This window comes from Triticum dicoccoides, chromosome 3B, assembly GCF_002162155.2.
Source record: "Triticum dicoccoides isolate Atlit2015 ecotype Zavitan chromosome 3B, WEW_v2.0, whole genome shotgun sequence".
In the NCBI taxonomy this organism is placed as follows: Eukaryota; Viridiplantae; Streptophyta; class Magnoliopsida; order Poales; family Poaceae; genus Triticum; species Triticum dicoccoides.
Window position 1 is genome coordinate 38,410,322 of NC_041385.1, and position 9,702 is coordinate 38,420,023.

General features: G+C 39.1%; 1 pseudogene; it reads left to right on the forward strand.

Annotated features, from left to right (window-relative positions):
- Positions 1–7,701, forward strand: part of LOC119279209 — an 87,144-nt pseudogene extending 79,443 nt beyond the window's left edge.
- The last annotated feature ends 2,001 nt before the right edge of the window (positions 7,702–9,702 follow it).

Below are 9,702 nucleotides of genomic sequence, written 5' to 3' on the forward strand. Positions count from 1 at the left end.
CGACCATGGCAGAAAATAGAAAGAGAATGAAAAGTCATTCCCTGTGCCTCAGTCCTAGGTTCTATAAAGTATGCTATGATGTGAACCAGACCTATTGTATACCTTGCTCTGTGTTTGGCAAAGGAATACAATTTTGATCTAATAGTAGATCACTGGACAGCGGTCAAGAATATCCTCTCGATTATGGAGGTGATAAAAGAGTTCGTCGTAAAGAGTTACATCGATGCAAACTTTTACACTAATTCAGATGACTCTAAGTCTCAATCTGGATACATATTGAATGTGGGAGCAATAAGCTAGAGTAGCTCCGTGCAGAGCATTGTAGACATAGAATATTTGCAAAATACATACGGCTCTGAATGTGACAGACCCGTTGACTAAACTTCTCTCACGAACAAAACATGATCATACCTTAGTACTCTTTTGGATGTTAATCACATAGCAATGTGAAATAGATTATTGACTCTAGTAAACCCTTTGGGTGTTGATCACATGACGATGTGAACTATGGGTATTAATCACAAACAGATGTGAATATTGGTGTTGAATCACATAATGATGTGAACTAGATTATTGACTCTAGTGCAAGTGGGAATATGAAGGAAATATGCCCTAGAGGCAATAATAAAGTTATTACTTATTTCCTTATTTCATGATAAATGTTTATTATTCATGCTAGAATTGTATTAACCGGAAACATAATACATGTGTGAATACATAGACAAACATAGTGTCACTAGTATGCCTCTACTTTACTAGCTCGTGAATCAAAGATGGTTAAGTTTCCTAGCCATGGACAAAAGAGTTGTCATTTGATTAATGGGATCACATCATTAGGAGAATGATGTGATTGACTTGACCCATTCCGTTAGCATAGCACCCGATCGTTTAGTATATTGCTATTGCTTTCTTCATCACTTATACAGGTTCCTATGACTATGAGATTATGCAACTCCCGTTTACCGGAGGAACACTTTGTGTGCTACCAAACATCACAACGTAACTGGGTGATTATAAAGGTTCTCTATAGGTGTCTCCAAAGGTACATGTTGGGTTGGCGTATTTCGAGATTAGGATTTGTCACTCCGATTGTTGGAGAGGTATCTCTGGGCCCTCTCGGTAATGCACATCACTATAAGCCTTGCAAGCAATGTAACTAATGAGTTACTTAAGGAATGATGCATTACGTAACGAGTAAAGAGACTTGCCAGTAACGAGATTGAACTAGGTATTGGAACCCCGTTAAACATTTTTAAAATCCTCAAAAACCTAACAGAAAAAAAGTTACAGGGCTTTTAACATCTAGAGTGGAAAAAATCGATAAAATTTCAAACTGTGTGGTCAAACTGTGGTCAAACAATGGTATAACTAATTATTCTAGAATATTAGTGTTACTACATAATTATTTCAGTTATTTTGAATTTTGGTCAAATCTGGTCAAATCTGGTCAAACTATGGTCAAAGAATGGTCAAACTAATTATTCAAGAAATATTAGTGTTACTAAATAATAATTATTTTTTAAAATAATAGTTTCAAACTCAAACAGTGAAATGTGTCACTTCATGCTCACGCAAAATTCCTGAGGGTTAATAGGATTGACATATTACTATCGTTAGGAAAACAACAAGTGCAGACTTGGAAACGAGGGAGAATAGAACCCGAAAGTTAAGCGTGCTCAGGCTGCGGGAGTGGGAGGATGGGTGACCGTTCAGGAAGTTAGATGATTAGGTTGATGAGGGGTTATTAGATATTAGAGGATAAATTGAGCAGTGATGAGGGGTGGTGATTAGAGATTAGAGGTTAAATTAATTCAAAAATTTGAAAATAAAAAAAATCCAAAAAAAATTCAAAAAAGAAAAATCATAATATTTCCTTTAGTCCCGGTTGGTGTTACCAACCGGGACTAAAGGCGGAGCTCCACGTGGCCGCGACCTTTAGTCCCGGTTCCAGTTTGAACCGGGACTAAAGGGGAGGCATTAGTAACGACCCTTTAGTCCCGGTTCAAGAACCGGGACTAAAGGCCCTTACGTACCGGCACTGATGCCCCCTTTTCTACTAGTGCTACTAATAGTGACAGTGAGTTTGACAAACTGACCTTCAAAAAAGATGGATGTGTTTAGTTCTCTAGAATAAGTACTCTTCGGTTTCGGTGCACTGAGTAAGTTTTAGTATGCAGACTAGTGCGGTAATCATGTTCTGGAAGTCATGTTACTAGACCATGATGAACCTACGAACTATGAGGAAGCGATGATGAGCCCAGATTCCGCGAAATGGTTTGAGGCCATGAAATATGAGATGGGATCCATATATAAGAACAAAGTGTGGACTTTGGTGGAGTTGCCCGATGATCGGAAGCCATATTGTATAAATGGATTTTCAAGAGGAAGACAGACGCTGATAGTAGTGTTACTATCTACAAAGCTCGACTTGTTGCAAAAAGGTTTTGACAAGTTCAAGGGGTTGACTACAATGAGATTTTCTCAACTGTAGCGATGCTTAAATCTGTCCGAATCATGTTAGCAATTACCACATTTTATGAAATCTGGCAAATGGATATCAAAACTGTGTTCCTGAATGGATTTCTGGAAGGAGAGTTGTATATGATGCAGCCAGAAGGTTTTTTCGATCCAAAAGGTGCTAACAAAATGTGCAAGCTCTAGCGATCCATCAATGGACTGGTGCAAGCATCTCGGAGTTGGAATATACGCTTTGATGAGTTGATCAAAGCATATGGTTTTATACAGACCTTTTGAGAAGCCCGTATTTACAAGAAAGTGAGTGGGAGCTCTGTAGCATTTCTAATATTATATGTGGATGACATATTGTTGATTGGAAGTGATATAGAAATTCTGGATAGCATGAAAGGATACTTGAATAAGAGTTTTTCAAAGAAAGACCTCGGTGAAGCTGCTTACACATTGAGCATCAAGATCTATATAGATAGATCAAGACGCTTGATAAGATTTTTCAATGAGTACATACCTTGATAAATTTTTGAAATAGTTCAAAATGGAACAGTCAAAGAAGGAGTTCTTGCCTGTGTTGCAAGGTGTGAAGTTGAGTAAGACTCAAGACCCGACCATGGCAGAAAATAGAAAGAGAATGAAAAGTCATTCCCCGTGCCTCAGTCATAGGTTCTATAAAGTATGCTATGATGTGAACCAGACCTATTGTATACCTTGCTCTGTGTTTGGCAAAGGAATACAATTTTGATCTAATAGTAGATCACTGGACAGCGGTCAAGAATATCCTCTCGATTATGGAGGTGATAAAAGAGTTCGTCGTAGAGAGTTACATCGATGCAAACTTTTACACTAATTCAGATGACTCTAAGTCTCAATCTGGATACATATTGAATGTGGGAGCAATAAGCTAGAGTAGCTCCGTGCAGAGCATTGTAGACATAGAATATTTGCAAAATACATACGGCTCTGAATGTGACAGACCCGTTGACTAAACTTCTCTCATGAACAAAACATGATCATACCTTAGTACTCTTTTGGATGTTAATCACATAGCAATGTGAACTAGATTATTGACTCTAGTAAACCCTTTGGGTGTTGATCACATGACGATGTGAACTATGGGTATTAATGACATACAGATGTGAATATTGGTGTTGAATCACATAATGATGTGAACTAGATTATTCACTCTAGTGCAAGTGGGAGACTGAAGGAAATATGCCCTAGAGGCAATAATAAAGTTATTATTTATTTCCTTATTTCATGATAAATTTTTATTATTCATGCTAGAATTGTATTAACTGGAAACATAATACATGTGTGAATACATAGACAAACATAGTGTCACTAGTATGCCTCTACTTGACTAGCCCGTGAATCAAAGATGGTTAAGTTTCCTAGCCATGGACAAAAGAGTTGTCATTTGATTAACGGGATCACATCATTAGGAGAATGATGTGATTGACTTGACCCATTCCGTTAGCATAGCACCCGATCGTTTAGTATATTGCTATTGCTTCCTTCATGACTTATACATGTTCCTATGACTATGAGATTATGCAACTCCCGTTTACCGGAGGAACACTTTGTGTGCTACCAAACGTCACAACGTAACTGGGTGATTATAAAGGTGCTCTACAGGTGTCTCCAAAGATACATGTTGGGTTGGCGTATTTCGAGATTAGGATTTGTCACTCCGATTGTCGAAAAGGTATCTCTGGGCCCTCTCGGTAATCCACATCACTATAAGCCTTGCAAGCAATGTAACTAATATGTTAGTTACGAAATGATGCATTACGTAACGAGTAAAGAGACTTGCCAGTAACGAGATTGAAGTAGGTATTGGAACCCCGTTAAACATTTTTTAAATCCTCAAAAACCTAACAGAAAAAAAGTTACGGGGCTTTTAAGATCTAGAGTGGAAAAAATCGATAAAATTTCAAACTGTGTGGTCAAACTGTGGTCAAACAATGGTATAACTAATTATTCTAGAATATTAGTGTTACTACATAATTATTTTAGTTATTTTGAATTTTGGTCAAATCTTGTCAAACTGTGGTCAAACAATGGTCAAACTAATTATTCAAGAAATATTAGTGTTACTAAATAATAATTATTTTTTAAAACAATAGTTTCAAACTCAAAAGTGAAATGTGTCACTTCATGCTCACACAAAATTCCTGAGGGTTAATAGGATTGACATCTTACTATTGTCAGGAAAACAACAAGTGCAGACTTGGAAACGAGGGAGAATAGAACCCGGAAGTTAAGCGTGCTCAAGCTGAGGGAGTGGGAGGATGAGTGACCGTTCGAGAAGTTAGATCATTAGGAATGATGAGGGGTGATTAGAGATTAGAGGATAAATTGAGCAGTGATGAGGGTTGGTGATTAGAAATTAGAGGTTAAATTAATTCAGAAATTTGAAACTAAAAAAAATTCAAAAAAAAATTCAAAAAAGAAAAATCATAAAATTTTTGTTACCAACCGGGACTAAAGGTGGAGCTCCACGTGGCCGCGACCTTTAGTCCCGGTTCCAGTTTGAACCGGGACTAAAGGGGGGAGGCATTAGTAACGACCCTTACGAACCGGGACTGATGCCCCTTTTTCTACTAGTGCTACTAATAGTGACAGTGAGTTTGACAAATTGACCTGCAAAAAAAGATGGATGTGTTTAGTTCTCTAGAATAAGTACTCTTCGGTTTCGGCGCACTGAGTAAGTTTTAGTATGCAGACTGAAATATACTAACTACTGCGATTTAAACAGAACCCATGTCACCGGTCAAGTTCTGTGCCCTACGCAAGTATTCTTAGGTTTTAGCACACTGTGATCATGCTGGTACAGAGGAAATGTGCAGATTTTTTTAACAGAGCACACACGTTCCCACTTGCTATGCGTGCTGAGATGTGATGTTGGTTGCAATGTCACTAAAACGCATGCTTAGAAGCATCTTAGCGGCGGACCTCTTTCAAATGCTATAGCGCTATTTAAAATGTTTGTTCATTTGGTTGGACCAAAGTCTCTTAGCACAAGACCTTTTGTAAACGCTATAGCGTGCTATAGCGGAGCTATAGCGGCCTATTTAAAACAATGCTTAGAAGTCAAAGTTTAGCCAATCGCCTATATTGGCTATTAATCTACACAGGCCTACAGATGTGATGTTTGAGCGACATGGATGCTCAACAAATTAAATCACATTTGTAGTCCATGTTCTATATAGTGTCCTTCACAATATTGCAATGTATTTCATATACTATATTTGCCTCTTTCTTTTGGAAAAACAACAAGTGTTTACAGCATGACATTGCTTTTACTCATATTCTAGGTGATGAGAGGACTGCTGGCATCAGGACTGTGCTAATTGGTATGCCAGAACTTTTGCCATCTTTTCATTTGTAATGATTTAAATATTAGCAGTTCACTGATAGTGATTTTCGATGAGGAAATAATAACTTTAAATGTAGAATCTTTGTAGTAACTGAAAGTTGATTCTAGAATTTTTTTCGAAATGGAGGCAAATTTTCTACCTCATCGATTAATTAAGAAGAAGAGAATTGCCCAATTAATTATGGAAAATTGGGCGAAAACCATTACAAACGTATCACAGACGAACTACTCACATGACATGAAACCCCACAACGACACATACGCCCCTCCAAACTAACAACAACCAACCTCGACATTGCTACCACGCCAAGTGACCCAAGAAGAACTCCTCGACACAAGACATCATGCGCCTCCCAAACCACAAAGGCAACCCAGTCCAAGAGGCCGAGCCGAGAGATCGGAGATCGTCCATCAAGCAAGCACATTCGTCTTGCCTATGGCACCACTCTTGCCTTTGCCGAACTTCTTTGATTTGACCTTCTAGAATTAAAATCTGAAAGCAAGTGTGGTCATGTGAAACCTTAACCCCCAAACCAGTGGTTTTGCGCAATTAACTTGAATTTTAGACTATTGATGTTCTTAGAGATCTAAATATCAATATTATAAGTTTATAACTCCTGGTACAAAGAAAATAACATCTGCTTCAATCTCAGCTTTGGCATCAGCGGCTACAGCACTGCTCTTCCTTTTATTTATGTACAAAGAAAATTAAATCACATTTAGCATCAAAGAAAATAACTCCTGGTACGTACAGAGAGAGTAACATCTTCTTCATTTCAGTTTTGGCATCAGCAACTGTAGCACTGCTCATACCTTGTACCTATGTGCTGATATGGTGTATGGAGGGGAAAAGAAATGGGTTTCTCCTATGGAAAAAGAACAGCAGCAGCACTGAAAGGCATTACGAGGCCATGATAGTATCATATGGACCTCTTGCTCCAACAAGATACATGTACTCAGAGGTAATGAAGATAACGTCTTTTCGCAATAAGAAACTTGGCCAGGGTGGTTACGGTGTGGTTTTTGAAGGAAAGCTACATGATGGTCGTCTGGTTGCTGTGAAATTCTTGCATGACTGCCAAGGAAATGGGGAGGAGTTTGTGAATGAGGTTATGAGCATTGGCAGGACCTCTCATGTGAATATTGTTAGCCTGTTTGGCTTTTGTTTGGAAGGATCAAAACGAGCTCTTATATATGAGTACATGTGCAATGGTTCCCTGGATAGATACATTTACTCAGAGAACCCAAAAGAAATTTTAGGATGGGAGAGGCTCTATTTGATAGCAATCGGGATTGCTCGTGGCCTAGAGTACTTGCATCATAGCTGTAATCAACGGATCATCCATTTTGACATTAAGCCTCAAAATATCCTTCTAGACAAAGATTTTTGCCCAAAGATTGCCGATTTCGGTCTTGCAAAGTTGTGTCGTACCAAGGAGAGCAAGCTTTCAATTCTTGGTGCTAGAGTAACAATTGGATTCATTGCTCCAGAAGTTCACTCACGAAACTTTGGACTTGTTTCAACAAAGTCAGATGTTTATAGTTATGGAATGATGTTGCTAGAGATGGTTGGAGGAAGGAAAAATGTGAAATAAGTGGCTGAAAAGTCCAGCGAAAAGTAATTCCCAGATTGGATTTATGACCACTTTGCTCAAGATGATGGATTAGAAGCATGTGAAGTTACAAGTGACATTGAGGAAATTGCAAGAAAGATGACCTTGATTGGCTTGTGGTGCATACAAGTATTACCTATGTATCGCCCTACTATAACCAAAGTTCTAGAAATGTTCGATAGAGGCTTAGATGATATGGCCATGCCACCGAAGCAGAACTTCAGTGGACTACTGTAAGATACTTCTACATCTATTTGTGCCCCTCTTTTGGTGAAGTTGTTTTTTCTTTAAATCAGTAACTTGACCTACTTGCTTATCCCTAATTCCAGCGAAAATACAGCTCATAATATGAATGTACAAACTGCAAGTTCTACGACATGTGAGGAGATAAGGCTTGTGAATTCAGGAAATACACAACAATTTCCACCTCTTTGAGAAGGTAACCTGTAGCAGAGTATGTTTAGAAATTGAACAGGCTCAACTAAGTTTGACTTTGTATGATAGTCATTGAGGAATTGCTAATGCATAATTGACTAGAAATTCCAATATAAATTACTCAGTCTTCCAGTTTTGTTTCAAAAAAACTAGTAAGAAGTGCTTTAAGATTATAGAGAAGGGCCATGCTATGGGGATCTAACAGTGGTGAAATCAAAAGATTTAGTTTATGTGCAATAGACGCTTATTCCATGTGTTGTGTCTGAATGACCTAGAGTAAAGGGTGGCTCTATCTGTAAAGCATGCTTCTCTGATTATAAATAAAACTCAGATAAATGTCTTGTTGAACTGAAGTTCCATTACGGAAAATCATTGTCCATATAAGGAAATAATCACTGCATCACTAGATGGGGGTTGTATTGACTAACACATTATGTTTTTTCAGGCTGGTAGTTGGGAAGGGCGTGTCAAACATAAGAGGCACAATTTCATACCTTTGATTCATCTTACATTATGAGTGGCGACAACAAACTTGCATAGCCGGTTATCATAAAACCCGTTGTTGATAACAGTCACAGTAATGTCACAGGCATGCATTATAGTTCTGCAACAAACGAAAATTAGCTTGCATATGGAGAAGTCAAGGCCAATCATTTTTTTTTCTTCGACAGGCACCTAAATGTGTGTCATATTTGTACTAGCGCATACCAAGGTTGTACAACTTGCCTGTCACCAGGTGATAACCGAAGCCTCCTATCACTGTATTCCAGGAAGTAATAGCGCACGAATTTTGTGTTCCACCTTACAAGTTTGAATAGATAAAAGGATTGGATCTTATGCCAAAGGCAAAGACTTACCAAGATTTTCCAGGCTATAATTTTTTTTTCCGAAGATCAGGGCAACTTTCCCTGGTTCCAATGCATAGAACGTGAAATCAAACTGGTCTGTCCAATCAAGTTACAAATATTTCGGAGTAAAATTTGCCCTCAAACCTCAATAAACACGATTTAGGATTTAATTGGCGCCCTAAAATTTTAAATCTGGATATAATTTAAACATCTGAGTAATCATATGCCAATTCGTAGCAAGCAGAAGCTGAAGGCCGTATACTTGGTCCTCTGCTTGGTAGGTGGTTTCTCCTCGAGGAATAGCACTGTGCTTAAGATTCATGTACGCAGAACCTCGCCGGCAACCACCGCCCCTGCTCCGATTTTACTTTTCCTCTGCTGGCAAGACGAGGGTTTGCGCCGCTTCTCAGGCAACATCGCTACCGTGGCTCCCCATTTGCCGCCCGAACCGATGCTAAGCTAGTTCGAGGGGGTGGAGGCTAGTGACTCTGCTCTGTGCGGGCCACGGTGGCCCCGCAAGCTGTGGCGGCGCCTGCACGGGTGAGGGCGTAGAAAATCAAGGGCAATACGCCATTACCAGCCAGCCAGCGGTGACGTAACGATGCGAACCAACGAGAGACATCGGCGCCTCGGCGGGTTTGGGTTGTAGGCCTTTGCAAAGGCCCGCCACGTAGTTGACCGAACGACCCGGACAGGATCAGAGCCACATAACGGTCCGCATGGGACCCAAATTGGCCTGTTCGTTGGGATAGCCCAATCCTATCTTTTTCCATAATTGTCTCGAGAAAAAAAAACTTAGGTTTTCATACTTCCTTTGTCTCGGTATACAGGGCATACACAGGTTGAGAATTTAACTAGGTATATACGTATTATATATGATGAAAAATATATATTTAGAAACTACATCCGCTTAAGAATCCAATGATATACTTTGGACGTCGATAACTGCCACACG